Source organism: Notolepis coatsorum (assembly GCF_963971535.1).
Source record: "Notolepis coatsorum genome assembly, chromosome: 18".
Taxonomy (NCBI): domain Eukaryota; kingdom Metazoa; phylum Chordata; class Actinopteri; order Aulopiformes; family Paralepididae; genus Notolepis; species Notolepis coatsorum.
In genome coordinates this window covers 15,248,620-15,272,343 of record NC_140182.1, presented here as the reverse complement: position 1 = coordinate 15,272,343, position 23,724 = coordinate 15,248,620, and the positions used below count along the sequence as shown (strand labels likewise).

At 44.4% G+C, this 23,724-nt stretch overlaps 1 pseudogene across 1 annotated transcript in view; it reads right to left on the bottom strand.

The window, feature by feature from the left end:
• Nucleotides 1-6,546: 6,546 nt before the first annotated feature.
• The window catches only part of LOC311244844, a 36,623-nt pseudogene continuing 19,445 nt past the window's right edge, over nt 6,547-23,724 (bottom strand). Inside the window, exon 4 of the transcript in view lies at nt 6,547-6,695. The product of the transcript in view is annotated as an uncharacterized misc_RNA (transcript). The remainder of the gene's footprint in view (nt 6,696-23,724) is intronic.

Below are 23,724 nucleotides of genomic sequence, written 5' to 3'. Positions count from 1 at the left end.
GTTCCCCATAACGACAGAGGGCAGGTAAGGCTTAAATCTCCTGTTATCTTTTCTCCTGTCCCTCACAATCTTGCCAGCTCGTTTCCCCATCTGCGTATCCTTATGTCGGTGGTAGATTCCTGAGTGGCGCTGCAACTCTGTCTCGAAAGCAGAGGAGAGCTTCCCGTGGGTAAACCAGCCCGGTGTTGTTGTTGTTGTCCATTGTTCGGCTGCGTTCGGCCTAACTTGCCTAACTTGGCTAACTTCATAGAAGTTGTTAACAATTTGCATTAACTTGGTGTAAAGCAACGCACAGTCACTTAGACGCCTATTAATAGAAGTAGAATCACAAAAAGAAATAAGTAAAAAGTAGTAAATGGGGATAAAAAGTAGAGGGGGGGTGGGAGCTGCTATGAAAGGCTGCCACTCATCTCGGTGCCTACTACATACATTGGGATGTAACAGCTCCGCTTGGAGTTAAGGGGCCAAGAAGAAACGAGATATAGCAATAGCGTTTGACTGAATGGTCAGCTTGGGTCGGGGGTCAGTTGGGCTGCTCAACCTTCTGGGTCGGGTCAGCTTGGGTCGGGGGTTCAGTCGGGCTGCTCAACCTTCTGGGTCGGGGGTCAGCTTGGGTCGGGGGTCAGTTGGGCTGCTCAACCTTCTGGGTCGGGGGTTCAGTCGGGCTGTCTAACCCAACTCAACTCTTGGGTCAGGGTGTTCAACTGCCAGAGGATTTGTTGGCTGCAGCTGTGTCAATTACGCAGGTATTCACCTTGCTGGCAATAGACTGTCGACTAAAGGCCTAGTCGAGCAGACTGTACACAGAGCAGACTCCGCGGAGGTCCGCGCGGACTCTTTGAGCTTTTGATCTCAGCGGACGTCCGCGCTTCAGAAAATAGGAGCTTCGCACTTTGCACTCTGCTGTGGGTCTGCTTTGACTCCCTTTGAGTCCGCGCGGACCTCCGCGGAGTTGCTCTGTGTACAGTCTGCTCGACTATGGGAGGGCCGTAAAGGTCTCCCCACACTGGTCACAGGAGTAGGGCTTCTCTCGTGTGAATGCGCTGGTGTTGATTGAGATTCTTCTTTGAACTGAAGCTTTTTCCACACTGGTCACAGCAGAGACCAGTGTTCTCCAACATAAACCAACCTAATCTATGGTAAAATAAATTACATTACCTAAACAATGAAATGGCAGCTCACCCCATCTGTGCTTCCTGAAAAAGAGAAAAAAACACACATTAGTGATGCATACAAGACGGGAAACATATAACCAAAACAATATCTTTGGCCACACACACGCAAAAAGGCAATTCACTAAAACAAAGGCACATTTCCAAGTACCAACAATACCAAGTTGCCAACAGGCCTAGCCTCATGCCAGAGAGAGAATGAATAAAGTGAACAGCCATGTCTTAAACGGGGTGTGGTGATCAGGGATTGGGTGTTGATTGGGTGAAGGAATCTTGAAACCCATCCACCAATCGGTGATGTGCTGCATAGTAGTCCACCAATGGAGGGGCAGGAAGGGCAGGGACCAATGGTGGAGGACAGGTTCTGGCTGGAGGGAGGAAACATGGAGACAAGACTAACACTGGGGAAGCAAATACATTGGGATGTAACAGCTCCGCTTGGAGTTAAGGGGCCAAGAAGAAGAAACTAGATATATCAATAGCATTTGACTGAATGGTCAGCTTGGGTCGGGCGTTCAGTTGGGCTGCTCAACCTTCTGGGTCGGGGGTCAGCTTGGGTCGGGGGTTCAGTTGGGTTGTCTAACCCAACTCAACTCTTGGGTCAGGGTGTTCAACTGCCAGAGGACTTGTTGGCTGCAGCTGTGTCAATTACGCAGGTATTCACCTAGCTGGCAAATCGCAGAGGATAGTTTCCCCAAAGCTGTCCAGCTCCGGGGAAATGTTGGCCAACATCAGCATCTTGCTGTTCCCTAAAAATAAGGAAGTTCCAGGCACTCTTCTTGTATATAAAAAGGCTTTAATAAATAGCTTAGTTCATTGTAGAACCATTAAAAAAAAACTGAATTCTCTGGAGTCTTTTCAGATTTCTTTGATAAATCCAAGAAAACGCCCACCCCACAATCGCCCTGATCAATGGAATCATGTATTTTTTCAATGAGGTCTAATATTGCCATGTATGTTGTTCTCTTTTTCCTAAAGCCTTATTGAGAACTGAGTATATTTAGCTTGACCAAGATTTACTGTGCATGGAGGCAATCAATATATTCCCTGTTCTAATTTATTGGGATGCACCTGTTGTGGGAGGGACGCCTACTGTCTGAGTCGGGAGACATGCTGCCTGCTGAGAAGATATAATGGGACAGGCCCGGGCCTGCTGGTCCTCCTCCAGTTGCCAGCATGTGTCTCGTGTGCTTTGCGATCCGGTGCTTGCAGGACGACTTTATGTTGACCCATTTTCTATTCACCTCGGTGGCTGTGCGCCCCTCGCCGGATACAGCGTTCACCCCTCCGGTGATTTGGGCCCATGCCTGATTGATTGATTGATTGAAAGGTTTATTAACAGATTGCAGAATGGGTACAGTACAGCTCAATACATACAATACATACCTCCCGTTTGTGGGTGCCCCTGTAACCGGAGCTGACACTACTGAAAAGCACCCCCTTATAGGTCTCTACTCCCGATAACAATACCTGAATTAATGAATGGAAACTTTATTAACGGATTGCAGAATTTACAATACAGTACAGCTCAATACACACAATTGTTAAGGGGATGCTGACCAGAGGAATACGTTTGTCTTGTTTACAAGGGTTCCCCACCTCCATTTCAGCATTTGTGAAATTATTTCGCCGTTGCTTCGCGGCAGGTGCGCTTCCTCCCGTGTCAGAGCCTCGCTTTGACGTTTCAGCGAGAATTTGCACACTGCCCATATTGACTGCCTTATAAGGAGTGTCAGGGCGTGGTTTGTATGCAAATGACTTGGACGGGAACGTGCGTTTCGAGTTAAGACAGAATGGCATTCGCCAATCGGGTACCAAATCTTGTCACAGCTGCGACAGTTTCAGCCACTTAAGACATATTACCAGCACGTTTAGAACTCCGAGTGAACTTTGATTATTGATTTATGTCTCAGTGGTTCCAAGATAATTCTTCCAGAATAACTCTTTGAAAAATTCAGGAGCTATCTGTAGCTACTGCTAGCCGGCTAGATAACGTTAAGACAACGCCTCAGTGAACTATTTAGTTTACTGGGACATTTCATATAAACAGTGAGCTAACGTTGGCTACCGAGCTAACGGACGTATCATGCACTCTACTATTGCTGGAGCATTTGTTGATATCAGTAGCTAGCCAGTTAGATACCGTTAGACAATGCCTCAGGTATTAAACTAAAAGTGAATAGTTGACTGGGTCATTTTGTTTAAAAGGTAACGTTAGCTAGGTAGCTAACGTTAGCTCACAGAGGTCCCATGCACTAGACTAGAGCAGACTGTTGCCGGAGCCTCTGTTGACACGGGTCTGGGAGGGGGAGGAGGAGGGGGAGGGACAGTGCGCTGCAGCTCTGTGCCTGAGAGAGAAGTCAGAGAGTGAGAACTCCTAAGAATTGGATCATGTTTTTCGATCGGCAAATAAAGCATTATCGGAATTCACCGATCTCATATTTATACTGAATATCGGCCGATACCGATCCCTGGCCGATCGATCGGGGCATCCCTAAAGGCGAAACACCAACACAAATTATTCCCATATTTACAAAAAGGACACCATATCTATAGTATCATTAATCCCTGGATAAGACCTGGCTTTGAGTCTATACATATATCCAGCGACTCTCTAATTGGTTCAGTGCTCTCTCCCTGTCCCCTCTTTGAGGATTGAGGGGGGCATGGTCGATTCCTAGAGCTGTAAAATAAATGGAACTGTCGGCATGTTTATCCATAAAATGTTTTAACTATAGCATAATCACAGTTTAGAACCTTAGCTGCATATTTATGCTCACTGAGGCGGTCCTGTAAGCGCTGTTTGGTGCGGCCAACATAGAAAGAATCACATCGAGAACAACACAATATATAAATAACATGGGTAGTTTTACAGTTTATAAAATGTCTCGTCGTGTATACCTGCTGTGTATTAGGATGGGTAAAGCCCTTACATTTCACTACAATGTCACACTGTTTACAGTGGCCACACTGAAACGTACCATTAGGGACTTTAGGGAGCCATGTGGTTCTTTCCTCAGCTGGTAAGTGGCTGTGTGCTAATCTGTCCCCTAGAGTAGCAGCTCTCCTAAAGGAGCACACTGGGGGGCTCTGGAAATATTTATTTCAGAGTTTCATCACATTTGATGATGTCCCAGTTCCGTTTGATAATGTTCCGTATAGCGGGGGCCCGCTGTACTCTATCTAGTGCAGTGGTCACCAACCTTTTTAAGCCCAAGATCACTTTTATTTTTTTTGGTGAAGGCAAGATCTACCTATTGAAGCGTTGAGAGAAAAAGACAGCCAAGATTGTACTTTAAACTAAATTACTTTTATCTGCCTGTATTCTAATTACATGCAATGCTTTGGTCCAACATTAAAACGTCAGTAGAACTGTAATATGTACTTTCTCAGTCAGTGCTAAGTGCAGTCATCTTATGCAGCATCACTTTTCACATCAAAACAAAAGTAGAACTGCAATGTGGACTCTCATATTATTAACATTGACAAACATATTTACAATTAGCATTTTATAAAGTAGAACTGTAATGTGTACTTTCTCAGTCAGTGCTAAGTGCAGTCATCTTATGCAGCATCACATTTCACATCAAAACAAAAGTAGAACTGTAATGTGGACTCTCATATTATTAACATTAGAAAATGCTAATTGTAAATGTTTGTCAAAGTAGAACTGTCATATGTACTTTCTCAGTCAGTGCTAAGTGCAGTAATCTTACGCAGCATCACCTTTCACATCAAAACAAAAGTAGAACTGTAATGTGGACTCTCAGGGAAAGATAAAAAAAAAAGAAAAAAAAATTCAGGCAAAGATCGACGGGTTGGTGACCACTGCGCTATATATATATTATTCCTAAAATTGCTGCACTTGGTCTGTGGAATAGCTAATACAGGATTTTGCTGCTTAAACGTGTATATTCATTGATTCAATCGTATACCAAAATTCATTTGAATTGAAAAACGTTGCTTTTCGCATCAAATATTGATATGCGATTAATTTCTATTAATTAACTATAAAGTCTCGAATTAATTCGATTAACATTTTTAATCGAGTCCCACCACTAATATATATATATTTTAATTGACAACCCAGCTAGGAAGGAGGTAGGGGAGGATGGATAGAGGTGGATGGAGACTGATGGATGAGGGCCCTGGAGGAACAGCAGTCAATTGAATAAGCTACATCTGAATCATATACCTGCCAGACATCACAGAAGGGTTAGTTTTCATTCATTTCTCAAATGGAATTGGTCTCTACTGTAACTCCATTTGCATTTCCCAGAGAATGTTGGCCAACTTTACCTTCATAGGAAACTGCCCGCTTGAAATGGACCGCTAAGTGGCTCTTCAACTTTATTGGTTCGAATAAGGATGCATCACAGAAAGGGCAGTGAAAGTGCTGCATCTCTACTTATTTGTATTTACTTAATACTTATGTTATTGGACATCACATACCACAGAGTTTATTGTATATAAATGCCTGCTTTTATCATCCTGTTAATTGTTGCTTTTTATTAATTTATGTTGTGGAGCAAACAGTAAGAATCCCATTGTAGCAAATAAAACTATCCAAATCTGAAAACCGGCATCATTTACATTTAGCCGACGCTTTTATCCAAAGCGACTTACAAGTTCTGTACGACATCATCCATCAAAGCCCTTTGAATGGCCATATCTATTGAAAACTGCATGTCCTTCATGCTATGCGTGTTTGGCACCTCATCAATAAACGGATATCCACTTGTGCCACTTAATTGACCACCATCTTTAAGAGTACTGTACGACTTATGGCAATATCAGCACTCCCAAGTAACCACATTCATAACTGCTGCTAGATGAATTTCTTTTTTTTTAAAGATTTATTCATGGTCAGACATGACCGACAGAGGAGGAGAGGGTTAACGGGAGAAGAAGTGGGGAGGACATGAGACAAATGATCCCCCGGGAGCGGGAGGCTAACCCGGGACGGCTGCGTGGGTGTGCGAGGCACCATGTGGTGCAGCCATGAGGGCACCCTGCTAAGCTGTATTTTGAGAGAAGGAGCCGCGTAAGAGAGGTTGTGCAGTTGGTGCAGTTGGTGACACAAGAGAAGGGTTAAGCCTTTCACTGACAATACAGAAGGTTAGCCCTTTACTATCACACAACCGACGGCGATGCTCCATCATTAGCTCTGCGGCTGTGGAGCTAATGATGGAGCATTGCCGTCGGTTGTGCGATAGTAAAGGGCTAACCTTCTGTCGTGTGGCAGTGAAAGGGTTAAGATGGCGATGACAAATGTAAATAAATGGTTTAAGGAAAGACTCGACACTCGCATGTATACTTTTGATAAAGTCAGTTTAATAGAAAATACATAACACACAACAATCATATATACAGGTTAAAAAGGGGCAGAGCTCTGTGGGCGTGGCTGGAGGAGGAAGGACCGGGACACTTGGGAGAGCAGGGGGTTTGGGGTGGGACGTTCCTCCGTCTCCTTCAGCTGGGGTAGAGGGGCAAACACAAGTTCAGTCACTGCTGCTCCATATCCTGTCAGTGGTTTTCAAACTTGGGCACCCAGTAGGAGGGCACAAAGTTACATTTTCCATTTTCTTTGGTCAGTGAGGGCCCTTTCTCACTCACCCTATTCGTTTGTATTCCGTTCCGTTCTGGCCCGTTCCGAGATCTGATGCGAACTCCCCCCCCCTAGCGTTAGCTGTTAGCTTAGCGTTAACCCTGCAAAACTAACAGCAGCTAACATTATCTCATCGTTCGTGGCAATTATATTACATGTCATTGATCTACTGGTCGACCACGGCCGACTGGTTGGGCACCACTGGTCTAATAGAAATAAATGCATTCAAACAAGAAACTAATGTATAGAAAATAGCATGGCAAACAAAAATTGCCAGGCCTAAAGCGAGCCAGGGAAGTGCTGTGCGTTTGTAACGTGGCTTCATGTTTTCATCCACTTGTTTTTGGTTGAGGTCTGAACTCTCAAATTGCCCATAAATATCGTTTTTGTGGGTATTCTCCAGTTGTTGCATGACAGTAACGACGTGTGTGTCACGCCCCCCGCACCCGCACGGCCCGATTCCGAGACCACCTAATCCAACTGATCCCGTTCAGCGGGGGGTAAAACGAATCAGCGCCGTTTCGCATCCCAAAAGGGGTGAGTGAGAACACTCCCCCCCGTTCCCGGGGGCAGTGATTCGATCCCCAAACGTGAGTGAGAAAGGGCCCTTAAAAACCGACCAAAGAGCATAGGTGTGACATCGAATTATAAATGGCTTTTTCCAGTGTTTAGCATTGTTAGGGGTTAGTATCAATGGGTCTGTGTCTCTAAATACCATATTGGCGGATTGCTCTCATTCAGTTGAGACAATTTCCTCCTCCAGTTAATTAGGTCATTCTGATTTGACTCACTCGGTGACGTAACTGGGAGATGGTGGAGCAGATTGTGATCCGATTGGCTCTGTGGTTGTAGCATTCTAGTGCATAAGTACACCTGGTCATTCTTAGGGCTAGTGGTGGGCTACCTGGTTAAAAGTGATTGGCGTTCTAGGGTGCTGGCGTTGGAGAGAGCTGAATCTAGGATCTTAGGGGAGTAGTTACGCTCCCTAAAACGGGTATACATCTCTCTGCGCCGAATTTCGAAATCCCTGTCGTTGTCACATATTCTATGGAGCCTTTGGAATTGTCCAAACGGTATGTTCTCTATCATACTATCTGGATGGAAGCTATTGGCATGGAGTGTGGTGTTTTTGTGTGTCTTTGCGATAAGATAGTAGTGTGTAAATAGCCCCTAGTATCTTTACTGATTGTAAGATCTAGGAAGTTGATTTTATTTTTATCGTATTCCAAAGACTGTTCCACATTGCTATTTGTGCTGTTCAGATACCTATCAAATAACACCAACTCCTCCTCTGTTCCATTCCACCATAAAATCACATCTATGTAGCGAGCCCACCAGATTAATTTGTCTCTGTATGGATTACGTGGATGAAACGCAAAATCTTCTTCCCACTTGCCCATATATAGACCCGCATAGGAAGGACTAAAACTGGCTCCCATGGCACATCCTTTCACTTGTTTGAACAGATTATCCTGAAATAAAAACGCATTCTTATAGTGTCCATTCTGTTAGGTTTACAAGGAAATCTGTGGGTGGTTCTTGTGGCTGTGGGCGTTTGTCCAAATAGTGTCTTAAGGCAGCCAAACCTGGTCTGTGGTCGATTGATGTATGCAGCGCTGTGACATCATCACCGCTAATAATGCATTCGGGCCAATGTTATGTCCCTTGATTTTAGTAAGGACGTCCGTAGTGTCTTGTATATATGCCGGGAGGGATGGAAGCAACTGCTTGATGTAGAAGTCCACGTACTTCGAAACGGGCTCTGTGAGGGAGTCATTTCCAGAGATGACTGGTCTTCCTGGTGGATTTGTAAGACTCTTATGGACTTTGGGCAACATGTAGAAAGATGGTATACGGGGATTTGGTTTAAAAAGGAACTTAAACTCCTGTTCTGAGATCAAATCGTCTGCTTTGGCTTTAGAAAGCAGCTATTTTAGTTAACCTGTTAGTGTCAATAGGGGATTCCTGGCTAAGTAAGGGATCATGTATAGCTACGAGGTCATTGTGGCAAAATAATTGACCGACACGGAGTTTAAAATACAGAGGCGCCTCGCCGAGGTGTTTTAAACGTCAGTGAAGGTCAATTCTTTTGCTACAATGACAGAGTATAGGCTATACATTATCCCGCTTATTACATGGCTAACTTACTAACAATATACCTAATTCATTTTACGCGATCAAATGCAGACTCAGTTCTGTTCTGTTGCTCCCGCTGTCATCGCCGGCAGCTTGCTGAAACAGTGTCAGTGGGCTTGATTACTCCAGCTGCGAAAAACAATCACCGGTGGTTATCGAAAAATAATTCACCGCTGTCGGGGGCTATTGACCAATCACAATCAAGCATTTCGGCGAATGTTAAAACACCATGTAATAAGGGGAGATAATGGGTTGGGTCCCGTAGCTGTCGATAAGCTTCCTTGCTGTATTGTTCAATACCACAACTCCTCCACCTTTTGTCCGCTCTTTTGATCACTGTTTTTGTTGTCCGATAATTCTTTCAATGCTTCACGTTCTACTTTTGTCAGGTTATGTTTACTAGAGAGGTTGGGGCGGTGGCTATCTATACCAGACTGAGTAGAAGTTGCCGGTGTGGGAGATACCTTGTACCATGCCTTAAGTGGAGGTTTCTATAAAAACGAACGGGTAAAACGGTTCTATTTTTAAGTCAGTCATTCACTTGATTGGTTGGGGCAAAGGTAAGTCCTTTAGATAAGACTTTTGTGTTTTGTGTGTTATTCGGAGAGCGCTGTACCTGATAGGTTAATCACAGTTGCTGACTTCGACTCCGGGTGTAATAGTCTCGAGGTGGATTTCTTTCATCCCCGCCTCGTCCTCTTCTTCCTCGGTATCCTCTGTTGGTTAGCCGATTGTCCCTGGGCCCTTTTGAACGGGAAAGACTTTGGTCTAAATCATTTTCAGTAGGTTGGTGTTGAGCATCGGAGTCATCGTCACTTGTGAGGTTGAACGACACAGTCTGTGCGGTATCCTCTGCGCTGGGGTTCCTGGTCACGTTGGGGTGTCGGTCTATGCCAGGCATACACCTTCTTCTCTTTGTAGTCCTTCTCGTCCATTTGGAATTTGTGGATCTTCTCCTGTTTGTGTAAACTTGCTAAGATAGTCGTTCAATTTAGTTTCCAAACGTGTCAATTCTGGGTCCCCATTGAGGGCCGTCAGCTTCTCGTTGATTGTATCAATTTCTTGTTGGATGATTAGCCTATCCTTTTTAGATTCCTCAATTAAGAGGAGCATTAAATCTGAGGAGCATTTGGACAAAATGGCTTCCCATTTATTTCTAAAATCTCCATTGTCCTTTGAGCCATAGGCTGGGAATTTCTTAATTCTAAGACTTCTAGGGATATAGTCTTTCTCCAGTAGTCTGAGTGTTATGACGTCCTTCTCCTTGAGGCGCTTGAGTTCAGCATAGAAGTTATTCATATCTGCATTATTAGGAGAGTCTGTGACTGTAAAATTGTCCAGAAGTGTCGAACTGGTGAAAATACATCTCCATCTTCCTCAGAGTAGGAGAAACCAGTTTCCATGGTGGGAAAAAAGTATTAAATATTAAAATGTTAAATGTTGACGCACAACACCAATGGTGGAGCTCTTCCTGAGCAAAACCCAATTGCTGATACAAACTTGAGCAGCGTCTTCGTGGTGTGAATCCAGTGTTTTTTTTTAAGGTGCTCTTGGATGAGGGGAGCCAGTTGAATCTTGCTGTTCCCTTTGGACTTGATTTATTTTCTTATGCACTCCTCATTCCACCTGTAAAAGTAGTTTTCTTGTATTAAAATTGTATTTTTCCCTTTCTCCTTAGTGTCTGCTAAGCAGTTTTTGTAGTTATTCTTTATGAATAACTATTATGTTAGTGACCCAACACTCGCTCAGCGCAGCCTTTATGTATGTCTCATTCATTCAGACTCCCAACATTTTTATGTTGGTCTTTTGTCATTGTGGGTCAAATATTAATGCTGTGCATGTAATGCGCTACCTAGCATTTCCTCAACAGGCAGTGTGGTAGTTATCGCAGTGACATTAGAAAGTTGACATTTTGCAGCCAATTAGGCCAGGAATATGTCCCTGCTTTGCCAGCTGTTGCTGCTAATTGCAGTGTAATATATTCGTAAGGTTCAGGTCACTTCGAGAGTGCTCCAAACGTTCTTGCATGACGAGAATGCAAAACCAGCAATACCACAGGCTTGACTCACTGGAGGGAGGATAATTGGGGTTAATGCCAGGTCCAACTTTGGTTGTTGTTTACACTCAAATGAGTGTTTGGTTGTTTCTTTTTCATTCATGTTTTAAACTGTCGGAAGTATTCTTAACGATCCCTAGACTTTTAGGGGCCATTGGCCAAATAAAAAATGTGTTTTTGACCTATGTACCATCGCTCCGGGACAAGTGTTACGACATAGTAAAGGGCTTTACAGCAAGTGGCTAGCTGTTGGTGTATCTGGCAACACTGGCCTGTACTTTACTGTTTTACCGGCTCCCCAATCAAGTTTGGCCCGGCCTCGGTTAGGGATGGGCTTCAGTAATTTAATCGATTACTCTCAGCTATGAGAAAAACCGATCTTAAATTATGAATTTTTATGAAATTATGTAAAACAAAATAATGTATTTAATCTTTTTCTTTTTTACACTTGTTTCACATGTATGTATGTGTAAGATTATAACTGTTTGTTGGTTTCCTTAAACATATACGTGAATGGACAAAAACAAGTTAAAGAAAAATATATAAAAAAAATTAAATATATATATTTAGTTTTTTTCCCCTTTCATCCACTTTTTCTCATTTTTCTATTTTTCTCCCATCCCAATTTCGTATTTCCAATTCTCCCCTCCCCTGTCTTGAACGTTGCTCGACTATGCCTCCCACTGGTCGGTCATAGGGAGGATGGAAGCCTTGCATCACAAGGAGGCAGCCTGTCGCATCATTTCACCAGACAGCGCGGACTCTCAGTGGCGAGGTGTAACGCATGGGAGGCTCACACTACCCCCGCTACTTCCTGTCTCTGCTGTGCAGGCGTCCCCCAACCGACCTGTAGGAGTCGCTGTCCACAACGTCCAATCCCCACCCATCGACTTTGTTAGGTTTTAAAGTTCAGACTGGAGCCACAAACCACCAGGAGAAGAAGGGTTGCAATCAATATCCATTTTATTTAGCTGGATAATGATCGTATGCTGTTTTCAGGTTGATTGCCATGGTTATGAATAAAGACAAAGAAACGGATTCAAATATCATGCCAGATAATACATCAAACATAAATATTGCCCTTAAATCATAGTATACAATTTAGGTATATTTGAATAATTACTAATTAGCCACATATTTAGGAACTTCATAATATTAAACAAAACAAAACATGCATATAAACACAAATGCATCTGTTCTTAAACATAGTAAAGAAAACACTGGGACTTACATTAAACAAAGTTCAACAGACTCATGGCAGACATCTGGCAACACACAGCAAACTCACACGCCTGCTGTGCATGTGTTAAGACAAAGGGAGAATGAGAGAGAGAGTCCTGGGTGTAATGGGAGGAAGTGAGGGAGGAAGTGAGGTCAGTGCTACCGCAGGTGCCACTGAACACCTTGTGGTGATGTTTCCTTGTGGAGCGGAGGGGAAGTGTACCTTGCAGTTAGTCACAGACTTCCACCCGCTACCTCTGCCAATTGAGATAGTATGACGACTGGCCCAAGCCAGAGGCAATGCTGACACCGGGATTCGAGACCTCTCCTTTTTTCTGAGATTTTTCTCCCCATCCCAATTTACCTCTCGTGCCAATTCTCCCTCCCCCGTCTTGAACGTTGCTCGCATATGCCCCCCACTGGTCGGTTGTAGGGAGGATGGAAGCCTTGCATCACGTGTCCCCTCCGATACACATGGAGGCAGCCTGTCGCATCTTTTCACCTGCCAGCGCGGACTCATTGGTGAGGTGTAACGTGTGGGAGGCTCTCACTACCCCCGCCATTTCCTGTCTCTGCTGTGCAGGCGTCCCCCAACCGACCTTTAGGAGTCGCTGTCCATAACGTCCAGATTACCACCCATCGACTTCCACCCGCTAACTCTGCCAATGATTAGTATGACGGCCAGCCCAAGCCGGAGGCAACGCCGACAGCCGGAGTCGAACCTGGTGTCTCTTGCGTTGGTGACGAGCGCAATGTCTGCTGCGCCACCCAGCCCCCCTAATACACGATCACTCGAGTATAGCATGCGATCAATCGATCTGGATTTTTCTTTAAAATGTCCATCCCTAGCCTCGGTACACTAACTCAACACACCCGAACGTTTTATATTCGCGGTCTAGAGAACCATGACTTAACCCTTGTGAAAGGGTTAACCCTTTGTCTTGTGGCAGTGAAAGAGTTAACCTACTGTATTGTTGCAGTGAAATGGTTAACACTTTGGTAGTGTGGTAGTGAAAGGGTTAATTCATTAATAATTTTCTATCTTCTATTTTTAGCTCGCTCTCTGTCCTTTTCCATCTATTTATCTAACCTTACAGGGATACAAACGTGCTATGTGATGTTACCTAGCGGTCTTATATATATCTTGGCCACTAGATGTCCTCCTTTACACGTTGTGTAAAATCAAACTACACTTCCCAGCTCACGCCAGCCCCTGTCAATCATCTGACTTCCCACGTGAAGCTTGTCTTTTTATGTGATTTTCGGGATATCTCACGGTTGGGACAAACCTGAATGGTATTGCCATAAAATAAAAACAAAGTTAGTTTCTTTAACTTTCTGCGAACGTCTAGCAAAAGACTGTTGCAATCTGATGAAAAATGGCGGCGGTATTTACATTATAAAAAAGTAACTGGGCGGCTGGGTAGCGCAGCGGACTAAGCGCTTGCCTACCACCGCAGAGACACTGGGATCTAATCCAGCTGTCAGCGGTACCTTTGGCTTGGTCGGTCGTCCATACTAACACAATTGGCAGTGTTAGCGGGTGGGAAGCCGGTGGGGTATGTATCCTGGTTGTTGTAAACGGCGACTCCTACAGGTCGGTCGGGGCGCCTGCTCAGCAAGGAAGGGAACTGGGGGAAGTAGTGTGATCCTCCCACGCGTTACACTCCCCCAGTTAGAGTCCTCGCTGTCAGGTGAAAAGAAGCGGTTGGTTGACTCCACATGTGTCAGAGGAAGCGTGTGGTAGTCTTCACCCTCCCAGACCGACGGTAAGGGGTAAGTGCGCAACGACCAGGAAGGGAATTGGTATAACGACTAAATTGGGGGTTGGGAGAAAAATACGGAAAAAGGGGGGAGAAAAAATAAGAATAAAAAAATAAATAAAAAAGTAACTGTAGATTTCATTCACGTTTTTTGCTGCCCTGTCAGGGGCACCTGGTGATACTAAATCCAGATTGAACTCTGCCATTGGAAAGGGGAGATCCAATCCATAGATGTATGACTTGACCATAATAAGGTGATTTTTAAGCCTGATATTCTATATTCATATTTCAAATGGCTTGTGTCCGGATGGCACATTTCAGTACTGTTATCTACAAAAAAACCTGTAAATCAGCTGCCCTTTATTCATTTGCTTAGATATTTTGTACACGTGGTCTCAAGAAGGTGCTGAATGAGCTCGGTGGCAATTCTTCACGTCTGGTCTGGTGTTAGCATGGTGTTATTCACAGTCCTAAACAGCTGGCTAATGTTGACATAAACTACTAGCTAGCGCTAACATTATCCATCAAATGGATCATATAATATATAATAATCATATTTCAAATTGCATGTGTCCGGATGGCAGAATTCAGTACTGCATCTACAAAACCTTCCGTTTAATCATCTTCCCTTTATTCATTTGCTTAGATTTTTCAGGTCTGGTAAATTTTAGCATGGTGTTATTCGGTCAAAATAAAAAAAGAATTTGGTTCATTACAATTTACTCAAGCCTAGTAACAGACACAGTATTTCTGACACTGGGAATACATTCCCTGAGATCCATAGATGTCCCTAGAATCTGATATCAAGAACATGCAAATGGACCATTAAAAAAAAGTTTGTAAATGTTTATTCTACATTCTTATGGAATGAATGAGATAAAATAAATTATAAAATAAAAATATATATTTTAATTTTGAGTTAATTTCGATTTGTAGTGTCTAATTTCCCTCTGGATAATTAAAGTATTTCTATTCTATAATGGAAAATATGTCATTTTCAATTAGAATCCAACTGGAAATATTCTACCGATTTGGACAGAATAATGTCGAACATGAAAAGTCAGATTTTAGTTTAAATGTTAAAAGAATAGGAGAAATTTACTTTTTACACGATAACCTAAGAATTCTATACGCTGTGATACAAGAAACAAATTTTGTTTTATTTTCCATTTTAATTTATTTTATTCTCAAACCCAAAAACAAAAAACCTTGGGTCAAAGGAAAGGAATCGAAGGACATTCTCATATTCCACAAACAAGTTAAGAATTGATGAACATTCTCACTCCTCGCATACGAGAAGGAAGTGAAGAAAAAAAGGACATGGTCGGTATTGAAGTAACAATTTATGTTCATATGGTCAATAGAATTGATATTATCGTGTATTTTTGATTAATTATAATAATTAATTAGTTATTCAACATTATTATAGCATTATTCAGAATGGCTAAGCTGAAAACAGTTGGCTTGACTTTTGTAACCAACTGAAGTGATCACACACCCACTCTCTCACATAACCCCCCCCCCCCCCCCGTAGGAACCAGTTTTGACTGATTAACAAGAGACACACACACTAATGCATGTGACAGAGATTAAGACTCACACACCCGGGATAATGCCGTTAACATTGAGTGACAGAAACCCCCATCCCAGAGACTCGCACACACCCAGACACCCCCACTCAGCCAGAGACCAAACCAGTTTACCCAGGTAGTGATAAACGAATCACATCACAGCATTTAGATTCGGTTGAAACACATATAAGCCACACATCTTGACATTAGAGGGAACACTCGATAGAACCAAACTATCTGTCATGATGGACCACTGTTGCTGTGTAAACCTATGCTTGTTGTATGCTGAATTAAATCACCTTCTTCACCAACTGAGCCATTGCCTCTGAAAACCATCTCCAGTCTGAATTCTTCTTGAAACCAGCGCCCACTCATCAAATGATACTTCAATATAATGTTGTTTGCTGGAGCCACTTCATCCACAACAGCGTACCCCGGTCAGAGAGCGGACACAAGAGTCAAGAGAACAGTCCTTTGTATTTTTATTTTAGGATTCTGTTGTTGAGAGTGATCTCTCAAAATGGTGGTGTTTCAGAGTAACACATAAAAACAAGGAATTATAATACATGATACACCATACATAATTAGCAGAGGTAAAGGTCATATGCATCATGCACCATCCACTGCCTGCATTAGGCCGCTAGGTGACCCATATGCAGGACCACGGCTAGTCGCTACCCCGTGCCATGCCCGGCCCATGCGGCCAACCGAGCCAGCGCCAGTGCTGACATGCCAATGGAAATATGCCATATAGCATAGCCAGCTGGCTAGCACTAGCTCAATTAGCGGCACAGACCAAACGCAACACAAAGCAGCAAACCCCAAGCCATAATCATACACATAAATCACAGCGCCCCAACAACACACAATGCAGGCTACATATGACATTCACCTAGCATAAACCACAGGCATTACATTTTGGAGGCTGGCGATAACTTACTTCCTCAAGGACGCACTCTGTCTGCAAATGGAAACGCAGGTGCCGGCAATTCACCACCTGTATTTAATTAACAGACTAAGGACCCTTGGGCTGTCTTCTTCTTCGTTTGATTGATTGGCGGTTGGCACATCCTTCAGGGTGCATTACCGCCACCTCCTCTAGCTTTCACACGGTCATAACTTTACAATACCGCCATCTTCTGGCCCCCTTTACCTCCCACAATGTCCATTCTGCGTTCACCATCCTGAAGTGCAGCTAACGCTGCTTCCCCCTAACTGAATCCCCCTCCGCGACACATGCTTCGCCTCCCGTGGCCTGACTCTGAACTACTCGCTCACACGCACCCCCCCTTCTCTAACTCTACTTGATCAGCCACCCTCTGTAACTCCCTTATAACATCCTCCACTGTCAACCCCTTCATACCCAAGTGTCCCACTGCTGCTTGAACTACCAACTTGGTCCTATCTGTCCTACCACTAACCGTCGCCGTTGTAATCACTACTCCTGCCACAAATGCCACTATATCCAACTTCTCCCTCCACACCCTCCTCTTCTCCTCCTGTACCTCCTCTACTGTCGGATGCCCTTTCCTAAAACCCAGTTCCCTCTCTTGCTTTCCCTGATCCTCCTGCACTATCCTCACTGCCAACTGCCCTTCTCTAAACCCCTTTCCCTTGTCTTGCTGTCCCTGTCCTACCTTCCTAGCTGCCTCCGCATATGGAATCCTACCTTCCCTTCTCACCTGCTGGACCACTACCCCTCGTCTCATCGCCTCACAACCCCAATACCCTACACCAGGGGTGGCCAACCTTTTTTGAACCAAGATCTACTTTTTTATTTACCACCTAGCCCGAGATCTACCAGCCAAAATTGTATATTGTAAGCAGTCATTTGAGGCTTTATAAAAGCAGCATAATGAACACAAATCTGTCAGTGCAGAGTCCGACCTCATCTTAAATAACAAACAGCATTGCTTGTTGTAGTTAACAAGGAGAGGAAGAGTTGATTTAGCAAAAAAAAAAAAAAAAAAAAAATCTTTTTTTTAATAATCAAATTTTATTAATCAAGATCTACTTGAAATCAGCCCGCGATCTACCTGTCGATCGCGATCGACTGGTTGGGCACCACTGCCCTACACTATGCTTCCCACCACAACTACAACACCTCGGCTCCACTCCCTGGTCACACTCCCGGGACTCCCCATACTTATGCTCCCCACTACATCTACCACATCTCTGCCCCTTCCTACACAACTTAGCTATATGTCCAAACTCCTGGCACCTGTAACACCTCAACGGTTTCGGCACAAACTCCCTAACCCTATATGCCATAAACCCTACAAATACCACTTTCGGACTAACCTCACCCTCAAACTGAATGACTATCGTCCCTGTCGCCTCCTTCTCTGCCCCTCTTCATCCTTTCTACACTTAACTTTCCCATTACGTTCGTCACTCCTCAACTCTCCCAACAGCTGCTCTTCACTAACCTTAATTGGAATTCCACTAATCACCCCCTTGCAACCACCATCCTTCCCCTCTCCTACTATCACTACTCTACTGACATTCACCTGGCCAATGCTCTTCATTTCCCTTGCCTTCAAGTTAAAGTTCCTTTTTATTGCCACACGGCCAGGCCGGTGGAATTCGAGCACGGTGCAGGTGGTAGCTGCGACAATACACCAGTCCACAAAGACATAAGAAGACACATGGAACATAACGTAACATAAACATAACATAACATGCATAACATAACAGCAGGGGGTAAAATTAGGAGGAGTTGGAGTTAAGTAATTGTATGGCCTTGGGGAAGAAACTGTTGTTGAACCTAACTGTGCGGCTGCCCAGTGACCTGAACCTCCTACCAGAGGGGAGGAGTTGGAAGAGGTGATGAGCTGGGTGCAGGGGGTCACTGATGATTTTGTGTGATGGTGTGATGTTTGTGTATGGAGTCCAGGGTGGGGAGTGTGCAGTTAATGATTTTTGTATCCCCTTTTATTTAATTATAAAAGTACATCACAGCAATAATCAGAGTGTATCACCACCTCATGACATAAGTACATACAATTTTGTAATACTTTTAAATGAACAAACATGTTCTACTCTCCTTTCATGTTCTACACATGCCTTCTCTATTTAAACGACCACATCAAACAAGAGGTGGACGCGGGCAAATACTGCGGCATGGTCATGCTGGAACAAAATTATAATAATTAATAACGTAAACAAACAAAAAAAATCTGATCAGAGTGAGCATGAACCCTTTCACTACCACACTACAGACAGTTAACCCTTTTACTACCACACTACAGAATGTTAACCCTTTCACTACCACACTACAGCAGGTTAAGCCTTTCACTACCACACTACAGAAGGTTAACCCTTTCACTACCACACTACAGAAGGTTAACCCTTTCACTACCACACTGCAGAAGGTTAACCTTTCACTACCACACTACAGACAGTTAACCCTTTTACTACCACACTACAGAAGGTTAACCTTTCACTAAGGTTAACCCTTTCACTACCACACTACAGAAGGTTAACCTTTCACTACCTCACTACAGAAGGTTAACCCTTTCACTACCACACTACAGAAGGTTAAGGTTAAGTAACGTCATGAATATTCAAATAGGACATGTCATGGTCGAGGCGGGAGAACCACGCGACGTGACGTCACAACACTAGTTCCCAGTGGCGCGCGGCCCCCTGCTGCCATGGCGTTCATATGGCTTGAAAACTTCGCAGAATGGGTACAAATTGTACAATAATACAGTGCGGCTAAACACGACGCTGGGAATCGTGTCAAACGCTGTCTGAATGCGTGTACTCTGATAGTCAAACTATATCAATGGACCCAGTAATAATAGTTGAATGGGGGTTTTCTTTTGCCCCAAATAAAATGTCTAAAAAGCAAAACATTTGTGAATGTCTCATTTCACTTGGATTGTGTTAACTAGTCTAGGTGTTTGTTACTAAAAGAAGAATAGCACTATAATGTAATGTTATTGACTCGCCTCCTGATTCTACACAAGATGGTTGAACAGTCTGCTGTAACTAGCAAGAGAAACGATGGTTAACTTAGCTAACTTGTCGTGTAAAACATATATACATCCATGGCTTATGATGACCCTTTCTATGTGTAGTGTGTGTTTGGGTGTGTTGCCGTACCATACAGTGATGGAGAGTGAAATGATGTTTTGTATTATGGCTGTGTAGAATTTAATCATTAAAGTCTTCCTAACCTTGTACTTCTTGAGTTGTCTCAAGTGGAATAATCTTTGATTGGCTGTTTTAAGTAGATGAGTGGTGTGATGATCCCAGTTGAGTTTATTGCTGATGTGTGTTCCTAAGTATTTAAATGTGTCTGTGGCTGAAATGGGTTGGTTATTGATGAGCATGGGTGTTTTAGTGGGTGTGATTTTCCGAAAGTCAATGATGAGTTCAACGGTCTTGCTTTCGTTGAGTATCGGGTTGTGTTCTCTGCACCATGTTGGTGTCCGCTCCACCTCCAGCCGGTAGTCATCCTCCTTGTTGTTGGAGATCAGCCCTAGGATGGTGGTGTCGTCTGCGTATTTCAGCGTTTTGACTGAGGGGGATGCTGATCGGAGGTTGTTTGTGTAGAGGCAAAAAAGCCACGGGGAGAGAACACACCCCTTCTCTACCTGCACTACACTTACACATCCTATAAACAAGTTCCCATCGTCTAACACCCTTGCATACCTTACCCCTCCTAACTTCAATTCAATGATGTTAGACAACATACTCTGCTCTATTTCCCCAACTCCGTCTCCTCCCTCAAATCGCACCACTACATTCAACCCTTCTACAAAATCCTTCCCTCTGCCCTCATCCTCTGACCCACTCAAGCTATCTCCCCTCTCTTTCTTCCTCTTACTCCCCTTCCCCTCCCCTTGGGCTGTCCAAAGTAATGCCTGAATGGAAATAATAATACACAGTATGACAAATAGTGGGGACTTTACAACAGTCGGTATAAAAGGACTGCTTTATTATTTTAAAAACAAATGCATAAAAAAAAGGATAAAGATAATTATCACTATTTTAATAATCGATAGATAAAAAAAACATCAATACATTTTACAGTTTTAAAACCAGATGTTACGAGTGCGCTTACTCGGCATGGTGAACCCAGGTAGCAGAGTGAATACGAAGAGACAACGTGGTGACGATAACAGTGTTTACTCACAAAACAGGATACACGACCCCAGGAAAGAGGCTTTCATGTGTCTCTAATGGGGATCCTTTAATAAACATAAACATAAACGACTGACAAACACGGGTAACATTTAGACAATGAACCAGCAAGTCTCTGCTGGTCCAGACACTTAATATACAAACGCTAATTAGAGACCAAAGGTAATTGCAAACAGGACACAGGTGTGGTAGACAAAACTAACGGAACACAGAGCACAGAACATGGAGCACAAGGGGAAAACAATAACAATAGAACAAACTGAGACCAACAGACTAAAACACATTTACAAAACACAGACAGGGGAACACAATGGAAACCACAATGACGCATAACAAACATAAATGGCAGATGACAATGTTAATTAGGTGTGTGAGCTGATGCCAGATCTGCCACATCTGGCTCAGCCCACCGGTTGCCAATGTTTTATTGTGAAGGGTATTGATGGGGGGTTGTGAATGTCTGAGTCCTGGACCAACCGAACCGGGCCGAGGGTTGCCGGCTGGTCCCACAGGAAGTGTTACAGTTTTACCCCACAGGCTCTTTGTGGTGTTGGGGGTGGCAGGCTGGAAACAGGCTACAAGTCAAGCAGTCTCTTATGAAAAAGTATCATGGTATTTCCCCAAAAAGTTTGATGGTATTTCCCCCCAAAAAAGTATGATGGCATTTCCAAAAAGAATTATGATGGTATTTCCAAAAATAAGTGTGGTGGTATTTCTGATTCTTTAGTCACTGCCATCATGGTAGGGGCCAACGAATTATCGAAATACCATCAGTATAATGGTTGAAGGTGGATTATACCATGGAATTATTAGAGCACAAACTTGGTACCATGACGATACATGATTTACCATTGTAATGTATTCATACAATGCCCAGTACCATGGTAACGCACCGCAACCAAACCATGCTACTTTCTTGTAAGGGGTGGAAAGGACGTAAAGACGACACATTATGGAATGTGCTTTTGTATATGTTTTGGTTAACGTTTGGTTTGGGAAATCCATTTATGGTGGGCCGGTTTGATATTGTGGTGGCCACAAATAAATGTATGCAAAACACTGCAGTCATCATCCTGTGGTACAGGACCCACTGTTTCAATGCCCTCTTCTCCAATCTCTAATTTTAGGATCAGATCATCTTCCCGTATCTCTTATTTTAGGATCAAATGATCTCATCTCTTATTTTAGGATCAGATAATTGTATCTCTTATTTTAGGATCCGATAATCTTCTCATTTCAACTTTTAGAGGCTGCGCAAGGATCTTGTTTCTCATCCACAGCGAGGAATGCATCAGATTCATGATGTTACATATAGAATTAACCTTATTCCATCTGAATGGAGTGAGAGAGGGGGACGTAGGCTTCAGTCTACACTCTGCGCAAGGCTGTTAAACTTGCTAAGAGGACATATGCTGAGAAACTGGAGACACAAATGGCACAAAACGACACAAGAGGCTTGTGGAGGGGACTGAAGACAATAACTGACTACAAAGTCAGCGCCCCCGCAATGGGGAGCGACGACGCCTCTCTAGCGGACAAACTCAACTCCTTCTACGCTCGGTTCGGTGTAGACAGTGTCGCCGCTAGCCCTCTGGCTAGTGACGTCACTGGCGCACCGGCTGTTGTGGAGGGGGGGGGCAACCGCGGGGGGGCGGGGGCGCTCTCTCGTTGTCGGAACACAGTGTGAGAAGAGCATTTATGCAGGTGAACACCAGGAAGGCTGCAGGCCCAGATGGTATAACAGGACGCATACTTAAGTCCTGTGCAAACCAGCTTGCCCCGGTGTTCACCGCCATATTTAATCAATCCCTGGCGGAGTCAGTAGTCCCTGCCTGCTTCAAGATGTCTACCATCATCCCTGTACCGAAGAAACCCTCCCCAACATGTCCAAATGATTACAGACCGGTGGCACTCACCTCTGTGGTCATGAAATGTTTCGAGAGGCTGGTCAAGGACCACATTTGTGCCTCTCTCCCCAGTGATATGGACCCTATGCAATTTGCATACAGGACAAACAGGTCCACTGATGACGCGGTCTCCCAGGTACTGCACAGCACTCTCTCCCACCTTGACCGTCAGAAGGGGGGCTATGTGAGACTGTTGTTCATTGACTACAGCTCAGCGTTCAACACCATAGTCCCCACCAGACTGGTGGACAAGCTGATCGAGCTAGGCCTGAGCTCCGCCCTGAGCGCCTGGGTACTGGACTTTCTGAGTGAAAGACCCCAGGCGGTCAGGGTGGGGGGTCAGACCTCCAACACCATCACCCTGAGCATCGGGTCCCCCCAGGGCTGTGTTCTAAGCCCCCTGCTGTACTCACTCTACACACACGACTGTGTGGCCAAGTTCAGCTCCAACTCCATTGTGAAGTTCGCCGACGACACGGTGGTGGTGGGGCTGATCTCGGACAACGACGAGAAGGCCTACCGGGAGGAGGTTGAGGTACTGGAACGTTGGTGCCAGGACAACAGCCTGCTCCTGAACATTGGTAAAACCAAGGAGCTGATCGTGGATTATAGGAGAGGACAGCGGGAGACACACACACCACTGAGGATTAACGGGGCTACCGTGGACAGGGTGAGCAGCTTCAAGTACCTGGGGGTCCACATCTCAGAGGACCTGACATGGTCAACACACATAGGCACAGTAGTAAAGAAAGCGAAGCAGCGCCTCTACCACCTGAGACAGTTAAGGAAGTTCAGAGTATCGGGGAAGATACTCCAGTCCTTCTACTCAGGAGCTGTAGAGAGCATCTTGACCGGAAACATCACTGCCTGGTATGGGAACAGCACGGCACAGGACAAGAAGGCCCTACAGAGTGTGGTGCGCTCAGCCGAGCGTACCACGGGTATTGCGCTACCTCCCCTGCAGGCTCTATACAACAAGAGGTGCAAATCCAGAGCCTGCAGGATAATGAAAGACCCCCACCACCCCAATAAAAGCCTGTTCCAGCTGCTGAGGTCAGGCAGACGCCTGCGAATTCTAGAGACTAAGACGGAGAGGCTTAGGCTAAGCTTCTTCCCCCAGGCCATCAGAGCCTTGA